Here is a 12880-nt window from a genome sequence, read left to right on the forward strand (position 1 = left end):
AGGGACCAAGAGGAAGCAGGGACCAAGAGGACCAAGAAGAAGCAGGGACCAAGAGGAAGCAGGGACCAAGAGGCCCAGCGGGCCACGGAAGGAGCAGGGACCAAAAGGCCAAGGGATCGGGATTAAGCAGAGGAAAAAGGAAGACAAAAAGACCTGCACGCACGCACGCACGCACCCACCCACCCACCCACCCAGCCACCCAACGCTAACCTTACCCTGCTTTTTTTCCTCACAAATCCATCAGGCTCTGCCCTCCCTCGGGCAAAGCCGACCAAAAATACCACGTCCCGCTCGTCGGCGCTCCCCTCCACGGAAGTCTTTAGTAAAAGGCGAAAGGCTTGTGCGTGCTGAAGGGGAGCCAGAGTGACCGTTTTTTTTGAAACCGCCCAAACGGCCCGCTCCCGACCCCTCCGTTGGCCCTGGCTCGCTCGTCCGCGGCGGCGTCCTTCCTTTCCGGGAAAAGGCGTGGAAACGCCACCGGCCGCAAAGGGGCTTTCACTCTCTCTCTCTTTCACTCTCTCTCTTTCACTCTCTCTCTCTTTCACTCTCTCTCTTTCACTCTCTCTCTCTTTCACTCTCTCTCTTTCACTCTCTCTCTCTTTCACTCTCTCTCTTTCACTCTCTCTCTTTCACTCTCTCTCTCTTTCACTCTCTCTCTTTCACTCTCTCTCTCTTTCACTCTCTCTCTTTCACTCTCTCTCTTTCACTCTCTCTCTCTCTTTCACTCTCTCTCTCTCTTTCACTCTCTCTCTCTCTCTCTCTCACTCTCTCTCTCTCTTTCACACTCACTCACTCACTCACTCACTCACTCACTCACTCACTCACTCACTCACTCACTCACTCACTCACTGTCTCCCCCATTTCAAGTCACTCACCTCACTGCAGGTTTTTTTTTTTTTTTTTTTTTTTTTTTTTTTTATCTAAAAGGGCGGGAAAACGCCGCCGGCCGACGGGGCTCCGCCGCCGCCGCCCGCCACACCCCTTTTTTCACCTCATCGCCACAAAAACCCAAGCCTCAACCCCAAAAACCCCAGCCCCAACCCCAAAAACCCCAGCCCCAACCCCAATCGCTCACTCCCTCGTTTTTTTCTCCCTTTGACACGCTTAGAAAGAGTGCACCCTTCCCGGAGGCGCTGCAATACCGGGGCGATGCGCGGAGCGGACGGAGCGAGCCCCTGTTCCGACTCCCTGTGGCAAAAATCCGTTTAATATGTTGTCCTCGCATGGAGGACGTATCAGATATTAAACTGATAAGAACAGATACTACACTTGATCTTAGCCAAAAGGCCGAGAAGCGATGACCCGCACTGCTCCGCGCCCCCCGCGCGCGGGGCCTCCGTGCGCCGGCCGGGACGTTTGGGCGCCGGCCGCTCTGGCGACCGCCGGACCGAGAACGGCCCCGACGACGGAAGCCAAAAGGAAACGCCGACGCCGCGGAGGAAGAAGAAGAAGCGGCGGCGGCGGCGGGGACCGAGAAGACGGCAGCTAAAAGCAAAGGCCAAGCGGGCCACGGAAGAAGAAGCAGGGACCAAGAGGAAGCAGGGACCAAGAGGAAGCAGGGACCAAGAGGAAGCAGGGACCAAGAGGAAGCAGGGACCAAGAGGAAGCAGGGACCAAGAGGAAGCAGGGACCAAGAGGAAGCAGGGACCAAGAGGACCAAGAGGAAGCAGGGACCAAGAGGACCAAGAGGAAGCAGGGACCAAGAGGACCAAGAGGAAGCAGGGACCAAGAGGACCAAGAGGAAGCAGGGACCAAGAGGACCAAGAGGAAGCAGGGACCAAGAGGACCAAGAGGAAGCAGGGACCAAGAGGACCAAGAGGAAGCAGGGACCAAGAGGACCAAGAGGAAGCAGGGACCAAGAGGCCCAGCGGGCCACGGAAGGAGCAGGGACCAAAAGGCCAAGGGATCGGGATTAAGCAGAGGAAAAAGGAAGACAAAAAGACCTGCACGCACGCACGCACCCACCCACCCACCCACCCAACGCTAACCTTACCCTGCTTTTTTTCCTCACAAATCCATCAGGCTCTGCCCTCCCTCGGGCAAAGCCGACCAAAAATACCACGTCCCGCTCGTCGGCGCTCCCCTCCACGGAAGTCTTTAGTAAAAGGCGAAAGGCTTGTGCGTGCTGAAGGGGAGCCAGAGTGACCGTTTTTTTGAAACCGCCCAAACGGCCCGCTCCCGACCCCTCCGTTGGCCCTGGCTCGCTCGTCCGCGGCGGCGTCCTTCCTTTCCGGGAAAAGGCGTGGAAACGCCACCGGCCGCAAAGGGGCTTTCACTCTCTCTCTCTTTCACTCTCTCTCTTTCACTCTCTCTCTCTTTCACTCTCTCTCTTTCACTCTCTCTCTCTTTCACTCTCTCTCTCTTTCACTCTCTCTCTTTCACTCTCTCTCTTTCACTCTCTCTCTCTTTCACTCTCTCTCTTTCACTCTCTCTCTCTTTCACTCTCTCTCTTTCACTCTCTCTCTTTCACTCTCTCTCTCTCTTTCACTCTCTCTCTCTCTTTCACTCTCTCTCTCTCTCTCTCTCACTCTCTCTCTCTCTTTCACACTCACTCACTCACTCACTCACTCACTCACTCACTCACTCACTCACTCACTCACTCACTCACTCACTGTCTCCCCCATTTCAAGTCACTCACCTCACTGCAGGTTTTTTTTTTTTTTTTTTTTTTTTTTTTTATCTAAAAGGGCGGGAAAACGCCGCCGGCCGACGGGGCTCCGCCGCCGCCGCCCGCCACACCCCTTTTTTCACCTCATCGCCACAAAAACCCAAGCCTCAACCCCAAAAACCCCAGCCCCAACCCCAAAAACCCCAGCCCCAACCCCAATCGCTCACTCCCTCGTTTTTTTCTCCCTTTGACACGCTTAGAAAGAGTGCACCCTTCCCGGAGGCGCTGCAATACCGGGGCGATGCGCGGAGCGGACGGAGCGAGCCCCTGTTCCGACTCCCTGTGGCAAAAATCCGTTTAATATGTTGTCCTCGCATGGAGGACGTATCAGATATTAAACTGATAAGAACAGATACTACACTTGATCTTAGCCAAAAGGCCGAGAAGCGATGACCCGCACTGCTCCGCGCCCCCCGCGCGCGGGGCCTCCGTGCGCCGGCCGGGACGTTTGGGCGCCGGCCGCTCTGGCGACCGCCGGACCGAGAACGGCCCCGACGACGGAAGCCAAAAGGAAACGCCGACGCCGCGGAGGAAGAAGAAGAAGCGGCGGCGGCGGCGGGGACCGAGAAGACGGCAGCTAAAAGCAAAGGCCAAGCGGGCCACGGAAGAAGAAGCAGGGACCAAGAGGAAGCAGGGACCAAGAGGAAGCAGGGACCAAGAGGAAGCAGGGACCAAGAGGAAGCAGGGACCAAGAGGAAGCAGGGACCAAGAGGAAGCAGGGACCAAGAGGAAGCAGGGACCAAGAGGACCAAGAGGAAGCAGGGACCAAGAGGACCAAGAGGAAGCAGGGACCAAGAGGACCAAGAGGAAGCAGGGACCAAGAGGACCAAGAGGAAGCAGGGACCAAGAGGACCAAGAGGAAGCAGGGACCAAGAGGACCAAGAGGAAGCAGGGACCAAGAGGACCAAGAGGAAGCAGGGACCAAGAGGCCCAGCGGGCCACGGAAGGAGCAGGGACCAAAAGGCCAAGGGATCGGGATTAAGCAGAGGAAAAAGGAAGACAAAAAGACCTGCACGCACGCACGCACCCACCCACCCACCCACCCACCCACCCAACGCTAACCTTACCCTGCTTTTTTTCCTCACAAATCCATCAGGCTCTGCCCTCCCTCGGGCAAAGCCGACCAAAAATACCACGTCCCGCTCGTCGGCGCTCCCCTCCACGGAAGTCTTTAGTAAAAGGCGAAAGGCTTGTGCGTGCTGAAGGGGAGCCAGAGTGACCGTTTTTTTGAAACCGCCCAAACGGCCCGCTCCCGACCCCTCCGTTGGCCCTGGCTCGCTCGTCCGCGGCGGCGTCCTTCCTTTCCGGGAAAAGGCGTGGAAACGCCACCGGCCGCAAAGGGGCTTTCACTCTCTCTCTCTTTCACTCTCTCTCTTTCACTCTCTCTCTCTTTCACTCTCTCTCTTTCACTCTCTCTCTCTTTCACTCTCTCTCTTTCACTCTCTCTCTCTTTCACTCTCTCTCTTTCACTCTCTCTCTTTCACTCTCTCTCTCTTTCACTCTCTCTCTTTCACTCTCTCTCTCTTTCACTCTCTCTCTTTCACTCTCTCTCTTTCACTCTCTCTCTCTCTTTCACTCTCTCTCTCTCTTTCACTCTCTCTCTCTCTCTCTCTCACTCTCTCTCTCTCTTTCACACTCACTCACTCACTCACTCACTCACTCACTCACTCACTCACTCACTCACTCACTCACTCACTCACTGTCTCCCCCATTTCAAGTCACTCACCTCACTGCAGGTTTTTTTTTTTTTTTTTTTTTTTTTTTTTTATCTAAAAGGGCGGGAAAACGCCGCCGGCCGACGGGGCTCCGCCGCCGCCGCCCGCCACACCCCTTTTTTCACCTCATCGCCACAAAAACCCAAGCCTCAACCCCAAAAACCCCAGCCCCAACCCCAAAAACCCCAGCCCCAACCCCAATCGCTCACTCCCTCGTTTTTTTCTCCCTTTGACACGCTTAGAAAGAGTGCACCCTTCCCGGAGGCGCTGCAATACCGGGGCGATGCGCGGAGCGGACGGAGCGAGCCCCTGTTCCGACTCCCTGTGGCAAAAATCCGTTTAATATGTTGTCCTCGCATGGAGGACGTATCAGATATTAAACTGATAAGAACAGATACTACACTTGATCTTAGCCAAAAGGCCGAGAAGCGATGACCCGCACTGCTCCGCGCCCCCCGCGCGCGGGGCCTCCGTGCGCCGGCCGGGACGTTTGGGCGCCGGCCGCTCTGGCGACCGCCGGACCGAGAACGGCCCCGACGACGGAAGCCAAAAGGAAACGCCGACGCCGCGGAGGAAGAAGAAGAAGCGGCGGCGGCGGCGGGGACCGAGAAGACGGCAGCTAAAAGCAAAGGCCAAGCGGGCCACGGAAGAAGAAGCAGGGACCAAGAGGAAGCAGGGACCAAGAGGAAGCAGGGACCAAGAGGAAGCAGGGACCAAGAGGAAGCAGGGACCAAGAGGAAGCAGGGACCAAGAGGAAGCAGGGACCAAGAGGAAGCAGGGACCAAGAGGACCAAGAGGAAGCAGGGACCAAGAGGACCAAGAGGAAGCAGGGACCAAGAGGACCAAGAGGAAGCAGGGACCAAGAGGACCAAGAGGAAGCAGGGACCAAGAGGACCAAGAGGAAGCAGGGACCAAGAGGACCAAGAGGAAGCAGGGACCAAGAGGACCAAGAGGAAGCAGGGACCAAGAGGACCAAGAGGAAGCAGGGACCAAGAGGCCCAGCGGGCCACGGAAGGAGCAGGGACCAAAAGGCCAAGGGATCGGGATTAAGCAGAGGAAAAAGGAAGACAAAAAGACCTGCACGCACGCACGCACCCACCCACCCACCCACCCAACGCTAACCTTACCCTGCTTTTTTTCCTCACAAATCCATCAGGCTCTGCCCTCCCTCGGGCAAAGCCGACCAAAAATACCACGTCCCGCTCGTCGGCGCTCCCCTCCACGGAAGTCTTTAGTAAAAGGCGAAAGGCTTGTGCGTGCTGAAGGGGAGCCAGAGTGACCGTTTTTTTGAAACCGCCCAAACGGCCCGCTCCCGACCCCTCCGTTGGCCCTGGCTCGCTCGTCCGCGGCGGCGTCCTTCCTTTCCGGGAAAAGGCGTGGAAACGCCACCGGCCGCAAAGGGGCTTTCACTCTCTCTCTCTTTCACTCTCTCTCTTTCACTCTCTCTCTCTTTCACTCTCTCTCTTTCACTCTCTCTCTTTCACTCTCTCTCTCTTTCACTCTCTCTCTTTCACTCTCTCTCTTTCACTCTCTCTCTCTTTCACTCTCTCTCTTTCACTCTCTCTCTCTTTCACTCTCTCTCTTTCACTCTCTCTCTTTCACTCTCTCTCTCTCTTTCACTCTCTCTCTCTCTTTCACTCTCTCTCTCTCTCTCTCTCACTCTCTCTCTCTCTTTCACACTCACTCACTCACTCACTCACTCACTCACTCACTCACTCACTCACTCACTCACTCACTCACTCACTGTCTCCCCCATTTCAAGTCACTCACCTCACTGCAGGTTTTTTTTTTTTTTTTTTTTTTTTTTTTTTTATCTAAAAGGGCGGGAAAACGCCCCGGCCGACGGGGCTCCGCCGCCGCCGCCCGCCACACCCCTTTTTTCACCTCATCGCCACAAAAACCCAAGCCTCAACCCCAAAAACCCCAGCCCCAACCCCAAAAACCCCAGCCCCAACCCCAATCGCTCACTCCCTCGTTTTTTTCTCCCTTTGACACGCTTAGAAAGAGTGCACCCTTCCCGGAGGCGCTGCAATACCGGGGCGATGCGCGGAGCGGACGGAGCGAGCCCCTGTTCCGACTCCCTGTGGCAAAAATCCGTTTAATATGTTGTCCTCGCATGGAGGACGTATCAGATATTAAACTGATAAGAACAGATACTACACTTGATCTTAGCCAAAAGGCCGAGAAGCGATGACCCGCACTGCTCCGCGCCCCCCGCGCGCGGGGCCTCCGTGCGCCGGCCGGGACGTTTGGGCGCCGGCCGCTCTGGCGACCGCCGGACCGAGAACGGCCCCGACGACGGAAGCCAAAAGGAAACGCCGACGCCGCGGAGGAAGAAGAAGAAGCGGCGGCGGCGGCGGGGACCGAGAAGACGGCAGCTAAAAGCAAAGGCCAAGCGGGCCACGGAAGAAGAAGCAGGGACCAAGAGGAAGCAGGGACCAAGAGGAAGCAGGGACCAAGAGGAAGCAGGGACCAAGAGGAAGCAGGGACCAAGAGGAAGCAGGGACCAAGAGGAAGCAGGGACCAAGAGGAAGCAGGGACCAAGAGGACCAAGAGGAAGCAGGGACCAAGAGGACCAAGAGGAAGCAGGGACCAAGAGGACCAAGAGGAAGCAGGGACCAAGAGGACCAAGAGGAAGCAGGGACCAAGAGGACCAAGAGGAAGCAGGGACCAAGAGGACCAAGAGGAAGCAGGGACCAAGAGGACCAAGAGGAAGCAGGGACCAAGAGGCCCAGCGGGCCACGGAAGGAGCAGGGACCAAAAGGCCAAGGGATCGGGATTAAGCAGAGGAAAAAGGAAGACAAAAAGACCTGCACGCACGCACGCACCCACCCACCCACCCACCCAACGCTAACCTTACCCTGCTTTTTTTCCTCACAAATCCATCAGGCTCTGCCCTCCCTCGGGCAAAGCCGACCAAAAATACCACGTCCCGCTCGTCGGCGCTCCCCTCCACGGAAGTCTTTAGTAAAAGGCGAAAGGCTTGTGCGTGCTGAAGGGGAGCCAGAGTGACCGTTTTTTTGAAACCGCCCAAACGGCCCGCTCCCGACCCCTCCGTTGGCCCTGGCTCGCTCGTCCGCGGCGGCGTCCTTCCTTTCCGGGAAAAGGCGTGGAAACGCCACCGGCCGCAAAGGGGCTTTCACTCTCTCTCTCTTTCACTCTCTCTCTTTCACTCTCTCTCTCTTTCACTCTCTCTCTTTCACTCTCTCTCTTTCACTCTCTCTCTCTTTCACTCTCTCTCTTTCACTCTCTCTCTTTCACTCTCTCTCTCTTTCACTCTCTCTCTTTCACTCTCTCTCTCTTTCACTCTCTCTCTTTCACTCTCTCTCTTTCACTCTCTCTCTCTCTTTCTTTCACTCTCTCTCTCTCTTTCACTCTCTCTCTCTCTCTCTCTCACTCTCTCTCTCTCTTTCACACTCACTCACTCACTCACTCACTCACTCACTCACTCACTCACTCACTCACTCACTCACTCACTCACTCACTGTCTCCCCCATTTCAAGTCACTCACCTCACTGCAGGTTTTTTTTTTTTTTTTTTTTTTTTTTTATCTAAAAGGGCGGGAAAACGCCGCCGGCCGACGGGGCTCCGCCGCCGCCGCCCGCCACACCCCTTTTTTCACCTCATCGCCACAAAAACCCAAGCCTCAACCCCAAAAACCCCAGCCCCAACCCCAAAAACCCCAGCCCCAACCCCAATCGCTCACTCCCTCGTTTTTTTCTCCCTTTGACACGCTTAGAAAGAGTGCACCCTTCCCGGAGGCGCTGCAATACCGGGGCGATGCGCGGAGCGGACGGAGCGAGCCCCTGTTCCGACTCCCTGTGGCAAAAATCCGTTTAATATGTTGTCCTCGCATGGAGGACGTATCAGATATTAAACTGATAAGAACAGATTTTTTTTTTTTTTTTTTTCTTCTAAAAAAAAAGAAAAAGAAGTATTTATCACATTCTAAAAACGTTTCTAAAAGACACATCAATACACGACAGTCAACACATACAGGTTACCCAAAGGGCGTACAATACAAGGACCCAAAAGGGCGCACATTACAATTGCCCCACTAGGGGGTTACAAGTGGGAGTCCGAGGCTCGACAAAAAGTCCACTCAAGCCCGCCCTTGGTGACTCCGTCTCCCTCTCCTCCCGATCTTCCTCGCCAGTGGAGTCAAGCGACTAGCCCGCTGCCTTCTGTCGCGACGGCCCCTGGGAAGGCCCATCCCTATGCCACTGCTCCCAGGCTGCCCTTCGGCGAGGATTCCGTTCCGTTCCTCGGGTCCGGCCATCAGTCCGTCCGTCGGTCGTTCGCCCTCAGGTGGCCTGGCCCACCTCTGGGTTACCAGCAGTGTTGGGCGCCGAAACGCCCAACACTCTGAATTTGGGGACAAGTCCCCGCCTGGCGTCGGGGCCGAAGCCCCCAGGCAGGCGACCGCTCCGACCCTCCTCCGTCACCGGATCCCGATTCCGGCGATCCGGTATCGACGGGGGAGGGTCAATGGCTGTCCAATTAAGGACAGCCACTCACTTGATCTGAGCCAAAAGGCCGAGAAGCGATGACCCGCACTGCTCCGCGCCCCCCGCGCGCGGGGCCTCCGTGCGCCGGCCGGGACGTTTGGGCGCCGGCCGCTCTGGCGACCGCCGGACCGAGAACGGCCCCGACGACGGAAGCCAAAAGGAAACGCCGACGCCGCGGAGGAAGAAGAAGAAGCGGCGGCGGCGGCGGGGACCGAGAAGACGGCAGCTAAAAGCAAAGGCCAAGCGGGCCACGGAAGAAGAAGCAGGGACCAAGAGGAAGCAGGGACCAAGAGGAAGCAGGGACCAAGAGGAAGCAGGGACCAAGAGGAAGCAGGGACCAAGAGGAAGCAGGGACCAAGAGGAAGCAGGGACCAAGAGGAAGCAGGGACCAAGAGGACCAAGAGGAAGCAGGGACCAAGAGGACCAAGAGGAAGCAGGGACCAAGAGGACCAAGAGGAAGCAGGGACCAAGAGGACCAAGAGGAAGCAGGGACCAAGAGGACCAAGAGGAAGCAGGGACCAAGAGGACCAAGAGGAAGCAGGGACCAAGAGGACCAAGAGGAAGCAGGGACCAAGAGGCCCAGCGGGCCACGGAAGGAGCAGGGACCAAAAGGCCAAGGGATCGGGATTAAGCAGAGGAAAAAGGAAGACAAAAAGACCTGCACGCACGCACGCACCCACCCACCCACCCACCCACCCACCCAACGCTAACCTTACCCTGCTTTTTTTCCTCACAAATCCATCAGGCTCTGCCCTCCCTCGGGCAAAGCCGACCAAAAATACCACGTCCCGCTCGTCGGCGCTCCCCTCCACGGAAGTCTTTAGTAAAAGGCGAAAGGCTTGTGCGTGCTGAAGGGGAGCCAGAGTGACCGTTTTTTTGAAACCGCCCAAACGGCCCGCTCCCGACCCCTCCGTTGGCCCTGGCTCGCTCGTCCGCGGCGGCGTCCTTCCTTTCCGGGAAAAGGCGTGGAAACGCCACCGGCCGCAAAGGGGCTTTCACTCTCTCTCTCTTTCACTCTCTCTCTTTCACTCTCTCTCTCTTTCACTCTCTCTCTTTCACTCTCTCTCTCTTTCACTCTCTCTCTTTCACTCTCTCTCTCTTTCACTCTCTCTCTTTCACTCTCTCTCTTTCACTCTCTCTCTCTTTCACTCTCTCTCTTTCACTCTCTCTCTCTTTCACTCTCTCTCTTTCACTCTCTCTCTTTCACTCTCTCTCTCTCTTTCACTCTCTCTCTCTCTTTCACTCTCTCTCTCTCTCTCTCTCACTCTCTCTCTCTCTTTCACACTCACTCACTCACTCACTCACTCACTCACTCACTCACTCACTCACTCACTCACTCACTCACTGTCTCCCCCATTTCAAGTCACTCACCTCACTGCAGGTTTTTTTTTTTTTTTTTTTTTTTTTTTTTTTATCTAAAAGGGCGGGAAAACGCCGCCGGCCGACGGGGCTCCGCCGCCGCCGCCCGCCACACCCCTTTTTTCACCTCATCGCCACAAAAACCCAAGCCTCAACCCCAAAAACCCCAGCCCCAACCCCAAAAACCCCAGCCCCAACCCCAATCGCTCACTCCCTCGTTTTTTTCTCCCTTTGACACGCTTAGAAAGAGTGCACCCTTCCCGGAGGCGCTGCAATACCGGGGCGATGCGCTGAGCGGACGGAGCGAGCCCCTGTTCCGACTCCCTGTGGCAAAAATCCGTTTAATATGTTGTCCTCGCATGGAGGACGTATCAGATATTAAACTGATAAGAACAGATACTACACTTGATCTTAGCCAAAAGGCCGAGAAGCGATGACCCGCACTGCTCCGCGCCCCCCGCGCGCGGGGCCTCCGTGCGCCGGCCGGGACGTTTGGGCGCCGGCCGCTCTGGCGACCGCCGGACCGAGAACGGCCCCGACGACGGAAGCCAAAAGGAAACGCCGACGCCGCGGAGGAAGAAGAAGAAGCGGCGGCGGCGGCGGGGACCGAGAAGACGGCAGCTAAAAGCAAAGGCCAAGCGGGCCACGGAAGAAGAAGCAGGGACCAAGAGGAAGCAGGGACCAAGAGGAAGCAGGGACCAAGAGGAAGCAGGGACCAAGAGGAAGCAGGGACCAAGAGGAAGCAGGGACCAAGAGGAAGCAGGGACCAAGAGGAAGCAGGGACCAAGAGGACCAAGAGGAAGCAGGGACCAAGAGGACCAAGAGGAAGCAGGGACCAAGAGGACCAAGAGGAAGCAGGGACCAAGAGGACCAAGAGGAAGCAGGGACCAAGAGGACCAAGAGGAAGCAGGGACCAAGAGGACCAAGAGGAAGCAGGGACCAAGAGGACCAAGAGGAAGCAGGGACCAAGAGGACCAAGAGGAAGCAGGGACCAAGAGGCCCAGCGGGCCACGGAAGGAGCAGGGACCAAAAGGCCAAGGGATCGGGATTAAGCAGAGGAAAAAGGAAGACAAAAAGACCTGCACGCACGCACGCACCCACCCACCCACCCACCCAACGCTAACCTTACCCTGCTTTTTTTCCTCACAAATCCATCAGGCTCTGCCCTCCCTCGGGCAAAGCCGACCAAAAATACCACGTCCCGCTCGTCGGCGCTCCCCTCCACGGAAGTCTTTAGTAAAAGGCGAAAGGCTTGTGCGTGCTGAAGGGGAGCCAGAGTGACCGTTTTTTTGAAACCGCCCAAACGGCCCGCTCCCGACCCCTCCGTTGGCCCTGGCTCGCTCGTCCGCGGCGGCGTCCTTCCTTTCCGGGAAAAGGCGTGGAAACGCCACCGGCCGCAAAGGGGCTTTCACTCTCTCTCTCTTTCACTCTCTCTCTTTCACTCTCTCTCTCTTTCACTCTCTCTCTTTCACTCTCTCTCTTTCACTCTCTCTCTCTTTCACTCTCTCTCTTTCACTCTCTCTCTTTCACTCTCTCTCTCTTTCACTCTCTCTCTTTCACTCTCTCTCTCTTTCACTCTCTCTCTCTTTCACTCTCTCTCTTTCACTCTCTCTCTCTCTTTCACTCTCTCTCTCTCTTTCACTCTCTCTCTCTCTCTCTCTCACTCTCTCTCTCTCTTTCACACTCACTCACTCACTCACTCACTCACTCACTCACTCACTCACTCACTCACTCACTCACTCACTCACTGTCTCCCCCATTTCAAGTCACTCACCTCACTGCAGGTTTTTTTTTTTTTTTTTTTTTTTTTTTTATCTAAAAGGGCGGGAAAACACCCGCCGGCCGACGGGGCTCCGCCGCCGCCGCCCGCCACACCCCTTTTTTCACCTCATCGCCACAAAAACCCAAGCCTCAACCCCAAAAACCCCAGCCCCAACCCCAAAAACCCCAGCCCCAACCCCAATCGCTCACTCCCTCGTTTTTTTCTCCCTTTGACACGCTTAGAAAGAGTGCACCCTTCCCGGAGGCGCTGCAATACCGGGGCGATGCGCGGAGCGGACGGAGCGAGCCCCTGTTCCGACTCCCTGTGGCAAAAATCCGTTTAATATGTTGTCCTCGCATGGAGGACGTATCAGATATTAAACTGATAAGAACAGATTTTTTTTTTTTTTTTTTCTTCTAAAAAAAAAGAAAAAGAAGTATTTATCACATTCTAAAAACGTTTCTAAAAGACACATCAATACACGACAGTCAACACATACAGGTTACCCAAAGGGCGTACAATACAAGGACCCAAAAGGGCGCACATTACAATTGCCCCACTAGGGGGTTACAAGTGGGAGTCCGAGGCTCGACAAAAAGTCCACTCAAGCCCGCCCTTGGTGACTCCGTCTCCCTCTCCTCCCGATCTTCCTCGCCAGTGGAGTCAAGCGACTAGCCCGCTGCCTTCTGTCGCGACGGCCCCTGGGAAGGCCCATCCCTATGCCACTGCTCCCAGGCTGCCCTTCGGCGAGGATTCCGTTCCGTTCCTCGGGTCCGGCCATCAGTCCGTCCGTCGGTCGTTCGCCCTCAGGTGGCCTGGCCCACCTCTGGGTTACCAGCAGTGTTGGGCGCCGAAACGCCCAACACTC

At 56.3% G+C, this 12880-nt stretch overlaps 14 non-coding genes across 14 annotated transcripts; all 14 read right to left on the reverse strand.

Annotated features, from left to right (window-relative positions):
• Nucleotides 1–248: 248 nt before the first annotated feature.
• Nucleotides 249–367, reverse strand: LOC146292689 (U5 spliceosomal RNA). Its single transcript, XR_014754625.1, has one exon. It is a non-coding gene; the product is annotated as a U5 spliceosomal RNA (small nuclear RNA).
• A 741-nt stretch (nucleotides 368–1108) lies between these two features.
• On the reverse strand, nucleotides 1109–1299 carry LOC146292690 (U2 spliceosomal RNA). Its single transcript, XR_014754727.1, has one exon. It is a non-coding gene; the product is annotated as a U2 spliceosomal RNA (small nuclear RNA).
• Nucleotides 1300–2026: 727 nt separating this feature from the next.
• On the reverse strand, nucleotides 2027–2145 carry LOC146292691 (U5 spliceosomal RNA). The gene has a single exon (XR_014754626.1). It is a non-coding gene; the product is annotated as a U5 spliceosomal RNA (small nuclear RNA).
• A 723-nt stretch (nucleotides 2146–2868) lies between these two features.
• LOC146292692 (U2 spliceosomal RNA) lies at nucleotides 2869–3059 on the reverse strand. The gene has a single exon (XR_014754728.1). It is a non-coding gene; the product is annotated as a U2 spliceosomal RNA (small nuclear RNA).
• A 709-nt stretch (nucleotides 3060–3768) lies between these two features.
• Nucleotides 3769–3887, reverse strand: LOC146292693 (U5 spliceosomal RNA). The gene has a single exon (XR_014754627.1). It is a non-coding gene; the product is annotated as a U5 spliceosomal RNA (small nuclear RNA).
• Nucleotides 3888–4625: 738 nt separating this feature from the next.
• On the reverse strand, nucleotides 4626–4816 carry LOC146292694 (U2 spliceosomal RNA). Its single transcript, XR_014754729.1, has one exon. It is a non-coding gene; the product is annotated as a U2 spliceosomal RNA (small nuclear RNA).
• Nucleotides 4817–5543: 727 nt separating this feature from the next.
• On the reverse strand, nucleotides 5544–5662 carry LOC146292695 (U5 spliceosomal RNA). Its single transcript, XR_014754628.1, has one exon. It is a non-coding gene; the product is annotated as a U5 spliceosomal RNA (small nuclear RNA).
• Nucleotides 5663–6384: 722 nt separating this feature from the next.
• LOC146292696 (U2 spliceosomal RNA) lies at nucleotides 6385–6575 on the reverse strand. Its single transcript, XR_014754730.1, has one exon. It is a non-coding gene; the product is annotated as a U2 spliceosomal RNA (small nuclear RNA).
• A 701-nt stretch (nucleotides 6576–7276) lies between these two features.
• Nucleotides 7277–7395, reverse strand: LOC146292697 (U5 spliceosomal RNA). The gene has a single exon (XR_014754629.1). It is a non-coding gene; the product is annotated as a U5 spliceosomal RNA (small nuclear RNA).
• A 727-nt stretch (nucleotides 7396–8122) lies between these two features.
• On the reverse strand, nucleotides 8123–8319 carry LOC146292698 (U2 spliceosomal RNA). Its single transcript, XR_014754769.1, has one exon. It is a non-coding gene; the product is annotated as a U2 spliceosomal RNA (small nuclear RNA).
• Nucleotides 8320–9640: 1321 nt separating this feature from the next.
• Nucleotides 9641–9759, reverse strand: LOC146292699 (U5 spliceosomal RNA). The gene has a single exon (XR_014754630.1). It is a non-coding gene; the product is annotated as a U5 spliceosomal RNA (small nuclear RNA).
• Nucleotides 9760–10494: 735 nt separating this feature from the next.
• Nucleotides 10495–10685, reverse strand: LOC146292700 (U2 spliceosomal RNA). The gene has a single exon (XR_014754759.1). It is a non-coding gene; the product is annotated as a U2 spliceosomal RNA (small nuclear RNA).
• A 727-nt stretch (nucleotides 10686–11412) lies between these two features.
• LOC146292701 (U5 spliceosomal RNA) lies at nucleotides 11413–11531 on the reverse strand. Its single transcript, XR_014754632.1, has one exon. It is a non-coding gene; the product is annotated as a U5 spliceosomal RNA (small nuclear RNA).
• Nucleotides 11532–12254: 723 nt separating this feature from the next.
• On the reverse strand, nucleotides 12255–12450 carry LOC146292702 (U2 spliceosomal RNA). Its single transcript, XR_014754764.1, has one exon. It is a non-coding gene; the product is annotated as a U2 spliceosomal RNA (small nuclear RNA).
• Nucleotides 12451–12880: the final 430 nt, after the last annotated feature.

This window comes from Hypomesus nipponensis, chromosome 4, assembly GCF_054491055.1.
Source record: "Hypomesus nipponensis isolate SF chromosome 4, ASM5449105v1, whole genome shotgun sequence".
NCBI classification, from domain to species: Eukaryota; Metazoa; Chordata; class Actinopteri; order Osmeriformes; family Osmeridae; genus Hypomesus; species Hypomesus nipponensis.